The sequence below is a fragment of the Acomys minous genome (genome assembly GCF_964271855.1).
Source record: "Acomys minous genome assembly, chromosome: 19".
NCBI lineage: Eukaryota > Metazoa > Chordata > Mammalia > Rodentia > Muridae > Acomys > Acomys minous.
The window spans coordinates 8380849-8400810 of record NC_140499.1 but is presented as its reverse complement, the minus strand read 5'-3'; the positions used below and the strand labels follow the sequence as shown (position 1 = coordinate 8400810).

The following is a 19962-nucleotide window of genomic DNA, read 5'->3' as shown; positions in this document are numbered from 1 at the left end:
GCATGCCGATTCCAGAAAGTGTGTCAAAAAAATTGTGAGTCTTTGGCAAATTTTGGACAAGAATGAATATGCTCAACTCTCCCAGAGCCCAACAATGGTCACAAACACAATGTGATTAAAAAGATTGACTGTCACACAACGGCCCTCATTTTAATCTCCCCCATCAGCAGGCTGCCTCAGGGATGGTGTGATACAAATTTTCGGGAAATGCATCACACGGTTTACAGAGATGTGCAAACATCGGATTCCTCTAGACCTGTCAGGACAGGGTAACGTTCCTGTCTTTCCAGCAGCACAAGGTCCAAATGATGGGAACCAGACTCACAGAGACTCTGGCAGGTTGCCTTTGCAGCGATGCTCAGATGAAGGAGGAAGATAGCAGCTGCAACAGATGGACTTCAAGACAAGAACTGATTGCCTAAATAATTAAGTAAGGAAGATTAGGAAAGCATCCAACGTTCCACTTTGGGAAGGAGAGCGAGCCTTAGCAGGACCGTCCCCCCCACCCCCAAAGCTGCTCACTTACCACCTGCTTATAGCAAGCACTTAAATATGAGTATTTGCTTGAAAGTCTTTTCAGCAGCTCTTCCCACACTATACGTCTCCACACAGCCAGGGACTGCTAGAAGCTGGTGGAAGATGCCACTCTGGTCTGAATTAGTAAGCATCTCAGCCACCCTCGACTGCCTGCCTTTTTACCTTGACCCATCCTGTCAGCCGGCGGGACCCACCAATTAGGGTCCAAGATGAACAAATGGACACAGTGATAAAGCCAATGGGTCAGGCCTTCCCTCTAGGGTCCTCAAGAAGGAAAATAGTCATTGCTTGGATCTCCTCTGGTCCTCTCACATCTTGAGAGAGTTGGGATGGCCCAGGGCCATGTAGGAAAAGCCAAGACTATGTCAACAGATACAGGGGGGAGGGTGGCAAAGCTTGTCATCTGGCATAAAAGATACAAGCCAATCCCAGTACATCACTTGATGTCACCATTAATGGTACAGATGGCTGGTTATCAACTCAGACAGACTGTTAACTGGTTACATGGCCTCATTTGTATATAATGGCTAAGTGATACATGTGTGTGTGTGTGTGTGTGTGTGTGTAATTATATATAATGACATATATCATATATATCATAATATGCATGTGCATGTAGTATATATCAGCATAATATAATATATATTAGTTTTTGGTTTGTTGGTCTTACAAGACAGATAATGTTTGGAACAGGGACGTTGTGCTATCTGGTGAGGCTCTAAAGGCAAATTTAGACAAATCAAAAGCTGTAGCTGAATTTCCTTGTGTCCTGATAAGTTCCTGTCGATATTAGATTTCCACTATCAGGTAAGTTTGGGCAGCTGGAGAAGTCACCAGTAAAGTACTTGTTCTACAAACACAGGCATTTGAATTCAGAGCTGAAGAACCCACATTAGTAAGAGGGGGGGAGGGAGGGGAAGGGAAGGGAGGGGAGGGGAGGGGAGAAAAGGGGAGGGGAGGGGAAAGAGAAGCACAAGAACAGCTCCTGCAAGCCCAGCCTGGGGAGATAAGAGCAGGCAGACCCCTGGGACTTACTGGCCTCTCTTTTGTTTTTCTGTGAAGAACCCCAGCTCAAGGCATGGTGACACCCACATTGAGGGTGGATCTTCCTGCCTCAGTTACACCAGTGTGGAAGTTCCCTCACAGACGGGCTAGGTGATCTCGGGTCCTGTCAGGTGATCTCGGATCACAGGCAGCTCGGCTCACTTCCTGAAAGATATCCTAAGGACTGCTGGCATGAAACCAATCAGCTTGAGGAAGGCTTTTGCGTTCTCCTTCCCTCCTTCCAGCTGCCTGAAATGCAGATGCTTTACCTCTGAGAAGAATGAAAGTCATATGTCCGACTTAGGACAGAACAAGAAGGTGATCTTTAAGACTCTGGTGACTAGGGGACCTCCATGCCATCGCGGGCCTGCCCATGTCTGAACTACACTAAAGAGGGAGATAAAATATCTTCCTTCCTTAATGCACTGAGAGTCTGGTTTTTCTGTCTGGTGAAGATAGATTCTAAGAGACTTGCTGTGAGGTTTGCTGTTCAGATTTTTAATTTACTTCTATGAAACTAGCCATGACTATTGACACTAGCTTTTTGCTCTTTTAGTAGAAGTGGTGGCTATTACAATTGTTCAAATAGGTCATATCTTCCTCCTCTTTGGTATTGGAAAATGGTATTTTCCTAGGCTTTAAAAATATTTTATTTAAAAATTATGCATATGTGTGTACCTGTGTGGGGAGTTTGTGCACAGGAGTAAGGATGACCGCAGAGGCCAGAGTCACTGGGTTTCAGGCAGTTGTGAGCCAGTCACCAGAGTCAGGGTCCGGGTACTGATCTCTGGTTCTTTGGAACAGCAGTATGCACTTCCTGAAGCTGGATATGGACACGTGACCTATCCTGCCATTTCTGATTTCCAAAAGAGTATTTGAAACAAACTACTTATTAGCTAAATATTTTTATGCCCTAGACATTACACGGGGTGCTTTACAAAGGTTTGTCATGTTACCTCTGCCTCAATCCTATGAGGAACACTGCTCACAAAGAGAAAGATGCTAAGACCATATCCAATTACCCAACTGTCCCTACCATCTCCAACCTACAACATGTAAAGGTGGCTTTGGGAACCACATACCAACCCGGCTAATGACACATGTTTTGGGCATTCATTCTTACTAAGGGAGCCATAACAATTCAAAAGAGGACACCTGCTTTTTTTGCCTGACCACATCCAATAGGGCCTAAAGCAGAGCATGCTGGGACTTGTAGTCTTTGCTCCCAGCTGAAAACAGTAAACTGCAAGCCTCTAGACTGCACATTGGAAGGCCTTTGAGCTCCAAACATGCATTTTAAACCACTGTCAAGGTAACCTAGCAGCTAAGAATGACTAATTGAGCGACATTCTCTGACTGCTGGCATGAACAGTTAAAATCTCTGCTCCATGGTGTCAAGCTGACTAGAAGGCTGGTTATTCACAGAGAGAGAGAGAAAAACAGGCTCCTTGAAGCCAGGGCTGTGCCTTGACTGTATTCCACATCACCCTTGCAAAGTGCTGTTAACGGAACAAGGCTTCCTTTAAAAGTGTTTCCTACTGGGCTGTGGAAAAACAGCCTTCTCTTAGGCTGGAACATTTGAGAGAGGGAGAAGACAAGGAGGATATCTTTTATTGCTATAAGCAAAGAGACTTTAAGATGGCCTCTGTACAATCAATGGTAAAGGTTGGCATGCACTAATCCAGGAGTCCATACATAGGCTCCGGAACTCTATGGGGAAGTCAGTGCTGTGCCATGGGCAACAGTTCTTTAACAGATTACAGTAAACTGAATTTTGCTAATTTCCTGAGCACTTGCAATGTGCTATCACAGACCTTCTTCCAGACCCCTTGGTGGCTCCCCTCAGTCCCTCCATCTCCAACCTCAGACCTGTCTTTAAATCCACAGCATATCTCTCCTTCAGTGCGAGCCACAGCCCCAGTGAGGATGTCCTCCCAATCTGTAAATTATTTTTATTCGTGTTTCCTCCCCTCCTACCTAGATTGATCCCATCTGTCTTAGTTTGCTTTCTATTGCCGAAACAAGCACCATGCCCAAGAGCAACTGGGGAAGACAAGGTTTGCGAGGCTTGCACACCTCCAGCACTCTGCCGTGAAGGCAAGCCAAGGCAGGGATTCAGATCAGAACCTAGAGGTGGGGACCGAAGCTGAGGCCACGGAGGGCCACTGCTCACTGGCTTACTCCCATCGCTGGTTTAGCCTGCTTTCTTATACAACCAGGACTACCAGTCCAGGGATGGCACCGCCCGCTATGGCCTGGGCACCTCTACACCACCATCTGGCTTGCTTACAGGCCAATCTGAGAGATGGCAGAAGCAATTCCTCAACTGCCCATCTTCCATCCTAAGTGCCTCTAGCGGGTGTCAAGTTGACAAAAACTAACCAGCACACCACCTGTCATTCAAAGATTGCCACGCCCTCCCAAGTCCAACACAGATCATGTTGCTTTGTTTAATGAAGGAATACATATTTTAACAAAATATTGAAAATATTGAAAAATAAACATCTTATTCTTTTGCTCCAGAAATACATAGAAAAGATAACAAAAAATGTAATAAGTATATTTCATGCCACTTTATTCTCTGAAAATAAATTTCATATTATAGTATATCCCACTGGTGACCTTGGCTGTTACCTGCCCCAAAGACAAATCCCTAGAGAAGAGATCAGAGCTCACATGGGCCTTTCCCACTCCCAAATGTGTAATTTCTTAAATATCTTCACATCTCTTTGAGCTGGGGTTCTTAACCTGAGAATCCTTCTCAAAGTGAGTTCATGGTCATCAACGCGGCCCCACCTGGGAATCTTGGGAGACATGACTTGGCTCCATCCGAGGAAGGAACACAGTCCCGGATGACTCAACACATATTAATCTTCTGGAAATACCAGCAAACTGTTCCTAGCAGAGAAACTGTAGGAAAGGGCGATCATGGGGAGCCCCCAGCGGACTCTCACTGAGTCAGGAAAGCATTCTTCCTGGTTCTGATAAGTAGATGGTAAATTTAACTGTTTAATATTACTGTGTTCTCAGACAGTACGGCAGGAGGACTCCCAAGCAGAGTGTCTAATTACTGATAATCAATTGATTAAGCGTGCAATGCAAGTGAAGAAACGTGAAAAGACAATGGCAGGAAAGAGCATGTGACCAACACTAACTTCATCCTTTTACAATTTCTCTGATATTTGAGCAAATCCATTCAAATCCTCTAGGCCTTGGTTCCTTTTCTTATAAAACAGAATTAAGAATATTGGCAGACTGCCTGACTCTGAACTGTACTGAACTAGAAATGAGATAAAAAGGATGACGGAATTTTGCCAAATACAAAGCAATGATTAGGTACCATTCTACCATTTGTTACTAGGCTAAAATCTTCCTGTGGCAGAGAGGCCTGCTCACAGACGGCTGCCCTTGAAGGACTCCCAGAGGAAGGGTGCCACACTGAGGCCACTGCAGAGTAAGGCGTGGTCTACCTGCATTAGCGCCTGGAGGGGGAGGGGAAGCACTTCATTCAGTGACGTGCTTTCTGCACAAACAAGACCTGACCACAGTCCCGAGCACCCACAAAACTGCCAGGCATGGTGGCACATATGTCATGGTGGCCCTGGGAAGACAGAGAAGGAAGGATCCTCTGGCTCAATGGTTAGCCCACCCCCCCACACCCCCACGCCCCCCGCGACCCTGACCCAGTCTAATCAGGAAGCCTCGGGTCCCTTGAAAGACCCTTTTGTAGACAAATAAAGTGGATGGTTCTGAGAAATGACACTCAAAGTTGATCTCTGGCCCCCACACTCATGCATGAACACATACACACACACACACACACACACACACACACACACACACACACACACACCCCAACATGCACCTATTCCATGCTGCCTGATTTTATGACACCAAGAAGGAAAACTCAACCGAGAAAATGCACCTCCCCCACCCTCAATGGACCCATAGGAAACCTGTGATGAATTTTCTTATTTAGTGGTCCATGTGGGAAGGCCAGCCCTTCGGTGCCACTCTCAGGGAGGTAGGTGTTCCTGGATTGTTTAAGAAGGCAGGCTGAACAAGCCATGAGGAGCAAGCCAGTAAGCAGCACTCCTCCACGGCCTCTGCATCAGTCCCTGCCCCAGGTTCCTGCTTTTGGGGTGCCTGCCCTGACTCCCCTCAGTTAGGACTGGACTCCTGGAAGTACAAGTGAAATCAAGCCCTTTCTCCCCAAGTTACTTTGCTTCTGGTGTTTCATCACAGCCATAGACACCCTAAGGTGTACACCAACACATAAATAAACGAGGAAATAAATGAATAAAAGAAATCAGGGTATGGTTTTAATGAAAAAATGCAGAGGGCTTGTTGTTTGTTTGTTTGTTTGTTTGTTTGTTTCTCTGTGTAGCCTTGTCTATCCTGGACTCACTTTGAACACCAACCAAGCTGGCCTGAAACTCACATTGATCCACCTGCCTCTGCCTCCAGAGTGCTGGGATTAAAGTCATGCACCATCATACCCAGTTGACTGCAGAGGGCTTTTAACAGGACAACTGACCCTGCCTCTACATGGTAACAAGAAAGTGTCTACTGCTTAGCAAATGCCTGGGAAGAGCACCGGGCAATGTCAGAGCCAGGTCCCAGGTAAAAAGGAATTCACAGGAGACGCATCGCCTCTCAGCACACAGACTAAAGAGAACCATGGAATCTCAGGGCCACCAGGATGGGAGCCTGAGACAGGAAGACAGAGCTGGGCAGACCTCTCACGGGACACAAAGGAACTTGGCTAGCAATGACTCCCAAACACTGTCTCTCGACAGCCCCATGCCTAAGCAAACCGAATAACACTGTTCTGCTTTATTTTTTAAATTGATTCAAACTTTTCCAGGTTTAATATATTTTTAAAATATAGTCCGTAAGCAGGGGTGGCAGCTGAGATTTGCACCCTGAGCAGGTACCAAGCAGAAATAGTACGGCGGGAGAGATAAGACGGACAGAAACTGATGGAGATGCGGTCAGTGAAGGTTGAAGGGGAAGGTGACCTTGGGGTGGGCTCTGCAATACAAACTGGATTTGGATAAGCGAGGAGTGACTGGTACACGGCATGAGTTTACCCTTGGATGGAATTATTTTGACAAAACTAATTACGGGTTTCACTTATGTGGAAAACAGCTGGAGCTCAGAATCACATCACGTAGAGGTTGGGGGGACAATCGCTTATGTGAGAGTCTGACTGCCGTGACTCTTCCGTGAGGAAAGCGGTCCTGGATGGTGAGACCCACGTGGGGTGAGGAATCAAAGCCATTCGCTTTCAAGACAGAACTCTGTGTAAAGCCACACGCCTGCCCAGCAGCAGTGTGGGTCGCGGGAGCAATATGTTAGTGGCTGTCTTCCCCACTTCCCTTGCCCTTGCTCCCACCAAATCAGAAGCCCAACAGCATCCTTGCACTTTTAACGATGCTCACTGGAGCTGGAGAGAGAGAGAGCTCAGTGAGTAAGAGTGTTTGATGAGCAAGATGAGGGGACCCGAGTTCAAATCCCTAATACCCAATGTAAAAAGCCTGCTGTGGCCATGAACACCCATAAGCCCAGCACTATGGAGGAAAGAGGCTGGGGCATCGTTGGAAGTAGCTGGCCACCAGGCTGGATCCAAACTCTTACGAGAGACCCTGTCTCTTAGGCTGATGTGGTTGGTGGTAGAGCAGGACAGCTGACGTTTGGCTTCTGTGTAGTCAGTCACACACATCTGTATACATGCGCACGTATACCACACACACATATGCCATCCACAGCATAAAGAGAGAGAGAGAGAGAGACGGGGGTGGGGACAGATGGAAGGATGACAGGTGACTCATGAAGATAGGTCAGCGTTCTTCTGCTGGTCAGGTAAAGAGATGCGCGTAGAAGACGGGCATGCGCTCCAGAGACGAGACGCAGCTCCAGGCCAGAGCGTTTGTGAAGCCACAGACGAGGCATCTTCCTGGAAAGCACATTTCTCACAGGGTCTTTGGTGTGTGGCTGGTTTTCAAATACACTAAACATGGGAAAACTTGTATCCAATTTTTTTTTGAAAACTCAAACACAAAGAGGCTAATGAACCTGAGGCTCCTGAGGGATGCGTCTCAGTGTGCGTCTGCTTCCCCAATACACCTGTTTCAGCCAACATGCCCAGCACCACTTGGCGCCGCTGTATCATTTATTCCCTCATTTCCGAGTGAGTTCAGCAAATGTCACCCCTGTTCACTCACAGTTTATAGTTTGTGATCAGAACTGGGAGAAGTTCAGTTTCTGTTGCCGATACAGGATAGATTTAAGAAAGGTAATACTTTTAAGAGAAGAAAAGAGTGTTTATTTTTAATTTATTTTATTTAATAACTTTGATAATTGCTCAAGCAGTGTTCCCAGGGCCCGGGATGTGGCTCAGTGGTAAGACCCCTGAGAGTCAGTCCTCGGCGCTGCAAACAAGGGTGCTCAGCACAGTGCCTGCTCCTCAACACCTCTGTCAGATGACTCTGACCTTCTAGGATTACTCGGGTATTGTCTAGATCAACAGAGAATAAGACTCATGCATGCATATGTGTGTGCACACATGCATGCGTGCACATGAACATGTGTGCGTTTGCGTGCCTTATGTGTATGCTTGTTGTGTGCTGTGTGCATGTTTGTGTGTGTATGTGTGTTTTTTGTATGTGTGCTTCTGTTTGTGTGCTTGTTTGTGTGTATGTATTTATGTGTACCCCAGTGTGTACGTGCATGGGTGTTTATGTGTATGTGCATGTGTGTGCTGTGTGTATGTATGTGTTTGTGTGTCTGTGTGCTTATGTGTGTTTGAGGTATGTTTGCATGTGTTTGCGTGTGTATTTGTGTGTGTATATTTGTGTGTGCATGTGTTTTTGTGTGTTTCTGTGTGTATTTGTGTGTGTTTGTGTGTTGTGTGTGTACTTGTGTGTTTGTGTATATATGTGTTTGTGTGTGTACTTGGGTGTTTGTATGTATTTGTGTTTGTGTATGTTTATACATGTATTTGTGTGTGTGTGTGTGTGTATGTTTATACATGTATTTGTGTGTGTGTATTTATGTGACCTGTTTGTGTCAGGGATGCCTGCACCTGTGTCCATGAGGAGGGCACTGTTTGTCCTCTTCTTCACGCTCTGCCTTATTCTTTGAGGCAGGGATTGTCACCGAGCTTGGAGTTCCCTTTTGTGGTTAGACTGACAGCTAGAAAACCCCAGAAGACCTTCTGTCTCCAATGCCTTAGTGCGGGGGTCCCAGAGGAGCATGGCACCACATACAGCTTTCATCAGGTGGGAATGGGATCTGAACTCTGGTCCTTAGGCCTATGCAGCAATCTCTCTTTAACCACTAAACTGTCTCTGCAGCTCTGGGAATAAGAGCTCCATAACTTATTGTTAAGCTGTAGTTTTCACCATCCTAAATGTCTCCTGACCTTCCCAATTCCCTGAGTGATGCTGTGTGAGGCAGGTAATAGCACCCTTGGAGTCCCCAAAGGAGACATGGTCACCTTGGTGCTCCTGAGACAAGTGGAACACATTTGTTTTTGTGTATTTTTCAGTATACATTTCACAATTAAAATGTCTGGAGAATAATTCAGTCATTAAGAATAAAGCTTCAGCTGGGTGTGGTGGCACACGCCTTTAATCCCAGCACTCAGGAGGCAGAGGCAGGCAGATTGTTGTGAGTTCAAGGTCAGCCTGGTCTACAAAGAGAGTCCAGGACAGTCAGGACTACACAGAGAAACCCTGTCTTGAAAAACCAAAATAAAAAAATAAATAAAAGAATGAAGCTTCAGCTCATTAGAAGGAATTCAAACATAGTCAGAAACTATCCAAGGATTGAAATAGCTATACCCTGCCCTAGAAGAGGCTTACTGCAACCTCAGTGTCTAGCTATTCTGTGGTCATTGAAGAAATTCTCACCCTTGTCATCAAGTTCTACTTGATACTTATCCATGCCATAGAGCATCTTGCTGTGGTCAAGTATCTGCTACGTTGAGGTGCCAGGGTTGGAGAGTCATGCGTACCTAACATGAGCCACGTTTCCCAGAACCATGCCAGCTCTCAGCCTTCCCCACTGGGTCTGACTTTCTATGTGCAGCTCTTCCAGGCCTCCCTCTCCTGTGTCTTTCTCAGCCGCTACATGAAATGTGGAGTTTCTCCTGCACTGTTTGAGATGAGAAATCAGAGGGTGTACAACAGGGGACATTGTTAGGAAGAGGTGTGATTTATGCCTCTGATTGAGACTCGTACTAAAGTAAGAAAACAATGGAAAGGAAACAAAGACTCTGCCAGGGCTGAGCCTTCCCTTTAGAGCAGAGGCAGGTTCTGAGCTGTCCTGACTCGAGACCCCAGGGCTCCCTGTCTAGGTGGCCTGTAGGTGAGCGAGGGCGATTTCAGTGGAAAGTACAGAAGCATCTCAGCAGCTCAGAACCTGGGATCCAACAGAATTGAAGCAAAGACTTCAGTAAAATCAGAGTAATGGTGGGAAGGTGCAAGGAGGCAGATCCTTCCAAAGGTCCCAGAGAAGAAATTACTTAGTTTCCTTTTTACTTTAAGCATCTCCTAAAATAATATGAAATAGTGAAGCCAGCATTGCCCATGAATACTTAATGTTCCGCACAGACACTTGCCAGGGGCAGAGGTGATGCTGCCTTCGGCCCCCAGGTCCTACTGGTACCAACCCATCACTCCTGGTCAGGATGCCAGGGTAGTCCTTCCTCACAGACAACTTTCTGCAGAAGACCAAGAGGTCTGATTTTTCTAGAAAGCAGTGCTACTGAAAGGAGTGGCTTAAGCCTCACTCTTTTACAGTAATCATGACTTCCCATGAGTGTACATTATCCACAAGGACTCCTTTTACCCCACAAACGATTGTGTACTCAGAGACAACTAAAGTGCTCTATGAATATATGAGCTCATATTTTCAGGATTATGTGTAAAGTGGAGAAAGGGCTGGGGAGATGGGTCTGTGGATAAAGTGTGCTGGGTGGTTTGAATTCTGTGATATAAGCCCAATGGGTTCTGCTCTAAAGGAAGGGTGCAATGCTGGGTAGAGTATTCATTGCAACTGTCACTGTTGTTATTTTATTATCATTTTTAAAAACCCAAGTAGGTTTGAGTGCTTTTTTGGAATCACAAATGGAGATAGGAGATCATCAGGGAAAGCTGAGTACGCACACCCGCTGGACCAATAGCCAGCTCCAGCTTGGTGAGAGATCCTGCTTCAGTAAATAAAGTGAAGACTTGGGGTATATAACCTTTGGCCACACACACACACACACACACACACACACACACACACACACACACACGCACACACACACAGGGCTGGGCATTCCCCCACATTCTGTGTCAGCACTCATGAATGGGTTTCTATTGGACATTAATCACTCGCCACACACTTCACAATGCCTGCTGTGCACCTGCTGTGTGTCACGTGCGGGGAGTCCTGGAACAGAAAGTCACCACCTCAGTCTCCAAGGGTGAGCACTGGGAAGAACTCACCTTTGTAAAGGGCCTGCTGTGGGAACTTCTGAGTGGCTCCAGGTACACATCCCACATTCTTAATGGACAGACATTACATTGCCATTAAGCTCCTCATTAGGGGACCAATGAATCTGTTAATGGAACACAGAGTAACCCATTTGGGGCTCTGTCTGGGGCGGATAATGTCCTTCATTTGCCAACTTCAAATTTCAATTGAGGAGAGGCTGCGGATGGGCCCTTATAGAAGAGTACTTAAGGGACTGACCAACATTTGCCATCCAGATGCTGATATGGCTGTCATCTAGCAAGGCAGTGGGCTATAAGACTTAAAAGCCATTCATTATTAGACTTTAGCAACTACTACTACTACAGACACCCCAATAGCATCTCTTGAGATGAGACCCCATTTCTCTCAACCCATTATATCCACTTGGAGGCTAGCAGCCAGTGAATCTCTAAACCCAACCTCAAGAATAAAGTTATGGTGAATGCTGACTGTGACAAGAGCTAAGTTACTGAGTAGATGAGGCTCTGCACCAACCTGGCCATGCCTGTCAAGGAGTACCAGGACTGCATTAATTGATGTGAGAAGGCCACTCCAACTGTGAGTGACACTAGCTCATGAGCTGGGATGCTGAACTGAATTCAAAGGAGAAAGTAAACTGGACATTCAACACTTTCTTCCTAATTGTGGACACAGTGTGGCCAACTGCCTCAAGCTTTTACCTACCATACTTTATCAAGACTTCCCCAATATAGTGTTCCTTTGAGCTGTGGGCCAGGATAAACTCACCCACCCACCCTTCCTTCCTTCCTTCCTTCCTTCCTTCCTTCCTTCCTTCTCTGTGGTCAGGTATTTCCTCACAGACAGGTAACTAACACAAACTATGATTCCTATTTAATACAACATGATACAAATACACCGCAAATAGCTCCCCTGGAGCTGGGATGAGCAAGGCCCTGGTCTGCAGAGAAATTCAGTTTTCCGTGCGCCTTCAGTTGCAAAGATTTTCCAGCACATCTGGTGATGTGGTGCTGAAGACTAGAGAGACAAAGCTGTCCCACTGGCCAGCCTTGGGTCAGGGAGGCTGAGTAATGACTCTCAACTCATTTGCTGATCCACTGACATGCCACCTAGCTGAGTGTGCTCCTGCAAGACCTCCACTTAGCCTTAATAACTGCCACACCATCTCTGAAAGCATCGCAACAGGACCAGAGGTGGATAATAAATAACAACAGTGCAGGATTGCTGCCCCCTCAGATGCCTTCTGTTGCGGTAACTGCCATTGATCTCTTTCCTAGACTTTTTAGCCTCGTTTTCCTTTCCTCAGTGGGTGGGGCAGTTATTGTTTATAAACTCCTCTGAAGAGACTCTGCCTCACAGGGTCTCCCACACAGCCACTCAACTTATAGAACCAAATGTCTCAGGTTTGCAGAAGCTGCCAATGAACCGCCAAGCTGGACTAGGCACCAGTTTCCAGAGGGAGAGCACTAGGCTGGGGGACACTGGTGCTCTCATCACTTGGTGCATTGAGCTATCAAACTATCAAAGTCCAAGACTATCATCCTGCCTTCCTGCATGGCTGAGAGCATGTGTGTCAGTCTCATCCCATACCCTTCATGGGGTCAAGGTCCTGGCTCACTTTCCTCTAAGACTGTAGCTATATTCAACCTTGTACTTCTTAACCTTTGTGCTCTGGTATCTGTCAAGTTCCTGAAATTGGATATCAAGACTGTATGTTTGTTATCTCAGGGAACGAAGTCCAAACATTGGTCATCACAGGAAACTCTAATAGAATCTCATTTGACTCTTCAAAAGGCTCTCAACACCTGGGCAGGTGGCTCATCCACCTCCATTTCATAAGGGAAGAAACAAACTGAGCCATTACCTACCTGAGACAGGGCAGCCGGAGAATAAGTTTAGCAGCCTCTCTCCCCGCTATGGAACATCTTTCTAGATAGAGAAAGCATCTGCATGAACAAGGCTTGCAGACACAGATCACCACAGCTGGAGTGACTGTCTTTTATTTAGACTGTGAGGTCTTGGGATAGAAATTATTTTTATCTGTCTTATGGTGTGTGTGTGTGTGTGTGTGTGTGTGTGTGTGTGTGTGTGTGTGTGTGCATATGCATAAGCTAGAGGAAGGAGTATTTGGGGAATCAAAATTTACCACTCCATAACTTGGTACTTTGGCATAAAGATTACTTTGAACAGAAGGCAACAGGAAAATGACAGATGTAGAAGAAACTCTACCCTCTCCACGTCTGTTTAAAAACAGGGAATAAATTTCCCTTCACAATGCAAGTGGCATAGACCTACCTCTGCATAAATAAGCTTTAGTAAGCTGCCCCTTGTCTGCTGTCAGCTTCTCCCATGCCTTTATCTGCTCAGAGGACGCTTTCCCTATTGGCTCCATGGCTTATCCTTCCCCTCATTGCATCTATGATCCATCACTTTTTGCTACAGTTGAATATAATCACCAAATTCTAGCTTCTTTTTAAAATTACAATTCTTTCCGAACTTCCCTATATGTATATCTGATTAAAACTGCTTTTTAAAAAATTATCTATGGTGGAGTCATTCTCAACTTAATCTTCATAGCCAAAATAAACAGGCTTTGGAAGAACCACCCTAGTTTGTTCCAAGCAAAGAGGTTCCACACTCTTTTCTGTTTTATTTTCCAGTAGAAACAGCAGCTCCTCCCCGCCCCCCGCCCCCCTCCAGGTGATGTGGCATGTCATATAAGTCCCATCTCTAGGAATGCCACAGATGAGGCCACTTTACCAATACACAAAGGGAGAAAGCCTTTCCCAGCACCTCCTTCAACCAGTCTCTCCCTGCTCAGAGCACTGCACTCTTTCTGGGTTGTACAAGTACAAACGCATGGAGAATGCTAAGAATGCGTCTCAGTTTGGCAGACGGCTTGCTGTCTTCTGCTTGCTGAGCAGCCCTGCAAACGGTGCGTGCAGACAGCAGCCAAGCAGCCTCAGAAGCAAACTGTTAAGTTGGAGGTCAAGGCAGACCCAGCTGCCCTTGTCTTTACACATTCCTGGCTGGAATCCCACTGAGCTAATATTGGGAAGGAGGAACCAGGCAGACCCAGATCCAAGAAATACCCAGCTGGGACAAGAGAGAGCAGGCTCAGTAAACTCTCACCATGTTTGTACACACCATCTTCCTTCAAGAGAGGGTCCCCCAGACTAGTCTCTAAATAATTATCCCTGGGGATGTCTTTCAAGAACACAGTGGCTTTCTCATGGATTTTCACACCCTACTTCTTGAACCATATGATGGCCAATGGTCCCCACAACACAATTTCCACGCTTAGACCTGAAATAGAAATGAAATAATGTCCCTCTCTTACAAAAGAGCCACTGTATTCACTCATTTCTCCAATCTATTTTTCCCCCAAATTCTTCCTATGAGAGATGCTTGCTACACCTACAAAAATACAAGGGCTCAAGGAAATCAACCAGTGGTTGCTTCACAAGGTGCCAAAGTGAGAGACGTTATAACTCAGAGACCAAGTGCAGAATTAATTTCTCAGATGATTGTTTTATTTCAGATATATCTTGGATACAGGAAGAAAAGATAGTTGTGACAAAACACCCTGATAAAATAAACTCAGGGGAGAAAAGATTTCTTCAGCACACAGTTATTCCATCTTTGCGGGAAAGTTAAGGCAGCAGGAATTTGGAGTAGGCAGTCAAAAGCAGAAAGAGAGTGCATGCATGCATACTTAAGAAATCCAGGACCAAAACCCAGAGAATAGGGTCACATACAGTGGGCAGGTCTTCTCATCTCAATTAATGTAACCATGGTAATGCCCCACAGGCAGGACTACAGGCCAACCCAACGAGATAACTCCTCAATGAAGCTCTCTCGCTGGCTGATTCTAGAGTGCGTCAACGTGACAGTCAAAATGGAACATCACAGACAGAGTCTGTCATCTGGCAAATATTTATTTATTAAGAATTTACCAATGTATCAATATTAAACTTATTTTGTACCAATAAAGTTAGGTTGAGGAGTAGATTCAATAATCTATTTTTTTTATCTTATCATTCCTTCTCAAGTCTCTGATGGGGTTGAAGACCAGTAGTTTAGTTTTACAATTAACCTTAATTGTTTAGGTGTCAAGATATTTTTAGGTCTAGATAGAGCTTGTATGTAATTTTTTATTTATGGGTAATAATACAAATGTATATGCCAAAAAGAAAAAAGAAAATCGCTAAAAAAAAAAAAAAAAAAAAAAAGAATTTACACTGACCCTAAAAATGCATACTTTCACACCTACTTACATTTCTTCTATTGGGATGCAAGTGAAAATTAAGATAATGGTTTCCAACCTATAGTAAATAGTGGAGTCAGAAATTGAGTTTACATGTCACAGAGTGGACCGCTTAGTGCTCTGTGACCAAGAAAAGCCATCGCCTCCTTCACATTTGTCTTTATCTCTTCAAGGCATCCTATGACGTCACCTCCGAGTCTCCTGTGCAAACCGACTCCTGTGAAGAAGCTTCCCCTGTCTACACCAGCCCCACAAGAAGGAAACCGTCTTCACGACATGGACTCAGTGTCGCGCTTGCCTCCTACCCAAGTTTGGTTCTTTTCCTCAACATTCAGATTCCTCTCAGTTCAGCTCCCGTCCACAAACCACTTCAAGTACCAACTCTCCGAAATCTCTTCTCCTGAAGTTGAAAGAAATGTCTACTTTGGGGGTCTTCAGCCTGCCAAGTTCTTATACTACCCCAACAGACACACATACACACACACACACACACACACACACACACACACACACACACACACACAGGAGTGCACGTCAGGATCACTAGGCAAAGTCTGTACTTTGCCTGTGCCTGAAGCAAAGCCAGAGACACTGCCTCCAGGGAATAAGAGACCAAAGCAGAATTACTGAAAGGAGGTATAAAGGAGCCTCATAACACTGTCTTCTAGGGTCATGAGGTCCTGGGCATGGAGAGGTCATCAACAGCCAAATACAAACTCAAGCTCCATTGTTCTGGAGGTGGGGGTGGGGTGGGGTGGGGGGATGGGGGGGTCCAAGCCTAGACTGATGGCCTCTAAGTTCCATCACTCAACTTGTGCTTCAAAGACAGCCACTCATCACCCTGCTCCTCAGGGTCTGTCACCTGCATTACAAAAGGAACAACCAAGGGTTGACAAAGTTACTCTGTCTGACGAAGATGACAAAGGATTGTGATCCTCAACTGACAGAGGGCCTGCCATTTTTAAGTTTGTCAAAGGAGGCGGGGTTTCAGAGGTAACACGAGCACTGCTGAAGCTGACAGGTCATGAAGGAGAAGAGCAAAGACTCGAGCATTTGACAGACAGGGTTTAATTACAGAGCTGCCCACTGGTTGCTTCTTCTATTCTAAACACTTCCTCTCTCCAAGACTTAACAGTGATTTCGGGAAGATCACGACCCTCACCCATGAGGTCGTTATAGGATTAGTGATGTCACAGTAGACTCTTGATACAGCTCCCAAACACACAGTCACAATTACTACAACATCACTAATGCCATCTCCAGTCAAACAGAGACCACATTTCAGGACCCGTGTCCTTGTCCAGGACACTGGAGATGCCCATAGCATTCGAGAAATACAGCCTGTGGCGAGGAGAGGATGAGGAATTGCCAGTCAGATAAAACACTGTTTTCACGCTATGATTGTTTTAATTATATATCGAAATGCATTTTTTCATGATTTCTATCTTTTCACCCATGAAACGCATTCCAGACTCCAAAAGTGTTTATGATGTACGTGTGTGATTTAAATAAAAACAGTAGCAAGCTGAACACAGTGACCATGTACCTAACCCATCTTAGAAAAAAGCACGTTACTGCTATGTATGTAGTCATTCAAATGTCGGCCCCGGCATGTCCCAACCTTACATCCAAACATGCAAACAGCTTGAACTTTAGGTTTTTCCATTTTATCACTTCTGGCTTCATTTTCCAATGGCTTCATTAGGGAATGAGTCACAAGCCACATGATCGTCCAGTTGAGGTGGACAAATCCGGTGGTTTTTAGCATGTGTGAGCGTCACAGGCAATTTTTAAGAACGCCGCCATACTCTTCTGTTGTGGTGCTCCATCGCTAGCAGCCCAGCCCAGCGCTGAGCAACCCCTGACTTGCTGTCTTTCACACCTCCTCTTCTGAACATTGCATATGAATGCAGTCATAGGACATGTGGCCTTTTGTAAGTGGCTTCTTTCATGTACCATAATGGTTAGGAAGTTTGAATTCTATTTTGTTTCCCTTTGAAGGTTAGTATTATTTACTGTTTACAGATAACAAACTTTGTTTCATCCCTTGCTCTTCAGTTGATGCGTATTTGGGTTGATTCTCTCCTTTATCTATCAAGAATTGTAGCTATGAATGTTTGTAGACAAAGCTTTGAGTCCGTGTAAGCTTTCATTTCTCCTGCACGTAGAACAGGCCAAAGCAGTAGCTCTCGGTCCTCCGCTGACTGTTAACCATTAGAGAAGTTAGACTTAGTAATCCCAGAAGCCAGAAGGAGACAAGGATCAGAGGATTTCGGCTGCCAGAGCAGCGCCCTCACACCACCCCCCCACCATCCCCGACCCCTGTCAACTGAAGACCACCATGCCTGGAGCATGCCTGCAGAAAGCCTTCACCAGCTTTGAAATAGCTACACAGCACTTGTTCACACCTGGAAAAACAACAGCCTTCAGTATTGTGGCTGCTGAAGGTGAGAGGTGAATTTCATAAGGTCAGGGCGTCCTGCATTCCTGACCGTTCTCCTTGGTGCCATTTTTAAAGAACTGTTCTTGGAGCCTCGGCTCATTGTGTTTGTGGGCAATTATTTAGCTGATGAAACCGCTAGAAATCAAATATCATAACTGACCCTAGAGTGACGATCTACAGAGATATTTCCACTAAGCATGGCAAGTTTTATTCCCAACTATGATTTCCTTTTATGTTCATAAAGATTAAAAGAACTCCATTCTCTACAGAAAGTCTGAATTTTCAGGAATATTCTAACATCAACAGACACTGGGGAAGGAGTGAAGGAGAGAGGGCCTCTGAAATGTGACACCTGCTGAATCCATCAGCTCACAGAGCTCTGATAGTTCTGCCTGTCAGGCTTGGGGGCCTCCCGCCCACAGTGCAAAGGGCACTGGCCTCGGATGCTCCCACTGAGCACTGCCGTGTTCTCCATGGTTCGATGCGCACCTCTTCTGTTCGTCATGAACAGATTGACGGACAGAAGAGCAACGTGACCCACCAACGAGAACATGGTTTCCTTTCATCTTAGCTGTGTAGAGTGGGGGTCAGAGGGTGAGAAGTTGGGCGGTACAGAAATGCATCTGAGTGTTAATATGCAATGCCTGGGTATCTTTGACTCAGATTATGCCACTGATGCACTGACTATGGGGAAAACTCTGGAAAGCAGGGTTTCAGAGTTTCCTGTGGTGATTAGAGTGAAAATATGCTGAAGGCGCCTGCGAATTACAGGTGTTGGTCTCAAATGAAGCTCAAGTAATTAAAAAAAAAACAGAAAAATAAAATATAAAATAAAATATCTCCTGAAAATTACAAAAATCTACACTTGTATTTGAAATACAGATATATATATCTGTGATTATTTATATTTAAAAGAAAATACAATATAGATTAGAAGTGTATATAATTCCCAGATATTAGCATGTAAAGTTTATTAATGAAAGAATTTCCACAATTAAAGAAAAAACTGCTTCTTTTCTACATATTAATAGTTCTGTCTAGATTTACAACTGTTAGCAAAGCAAACACATAAAACAAAACAAATAAGAAATCAATCTGCTCTCCAATGGAAACCCCAGAATTTTCATTCATTTTTTAAAACCATATGGCCTTAGCTATAACTGATATAAATGACCAGGAAATGCTAAAGAAAGGAAATACGGCACCACTGTGATGTGTGGGGTTTTAAATTTATGTTAGCTGAAACACAATTTCCCATTTGCTGATTCCTTTCACACCAGTCACAGCAAATAGCAAACACTTTCAGAAACACCAAAATAAGTACTGTTTTACTATTAGCACTTTTCAAGCCATTCCTCCTTAGACTGTCACCTTTTGCCAACCTCCACTGCGTAACTCCAATATTAACAATATTGTCCTTCGAAGAAGTGTGAAGTGGATAAGTACACAGAGCTAACAGCATAGAGTTGTTATTCTGAGGGTGCGGGTAGAGATGAGGTGGGGGTGGGGATTGGGATGGGGGTGGAGAAGGGGATAGGGGTGGGAATTGGGGTGGGGATGGGGTGGAGCTGGGGGTGGGGATGGGGTGGGGATGGGGGTGGGGCTGGGGGTGGGAGTGGGGATTGGGATGGGGGTGGGGGTGGGGATGGGGATGGGGTAGGGATGGGGGTGGGGAGGGGGGTGAGGATGGGGGTGGGAATAGGGAAGGGGTGGGGATGTGGGTGGGTGTGGGGCTGGGGGTGGAGGTGGGGCTGGGGGTGGGGGTGGGGATTGGGATGGGGGTGGGGGTGGGGATGGGGTGGGGATGGGGGTGGGGCTGGGGGTGGGAGTGGGGATTGGGATGGGGGTGGGGGTGGGGATGGGGATGGGGTAGGGATGGGGGTGGGGAGGGGGGTGAGGATGGGGGTGGGAATAGGGAAGGGGTGGGGATGTGGGTGGGTGTGGGGCTGGGGGTGGAGGTGGGGCTGGGGGTGGGGGTGGGGATGGGGATGGGGGTGGGGGTGGGGATGGGGATGGGGTAGGGACGGGGGTGGGGAGGGGGGTGAGGATGGGGATGGGGTTGGGATGGGGATGGGGGTGGGGGTGGGGATGGGGGTGGGGGTGGGGATGGGGATGGGGTAGGGATGGGGGTGGGGAGGGGGGTGAGGATGGGGGTGGGAATAGG

The 19962-nt window shown here is 46.0% G+C and overlaps 1 protein-coding gene across 5 annotated transcripts in view; it reads right to left on the bottom strand.

Annotated features, from left to right (window-relative positions):
- The window catches only part of TNIK (TRAF2 and NCK interacting kinase), a 409373-nt gene that overhangs the window by 320180 nt on the left and 69231 nt on the right, over positions 1-19962 (bottom strand). The window lies entirely within an intron of this gene.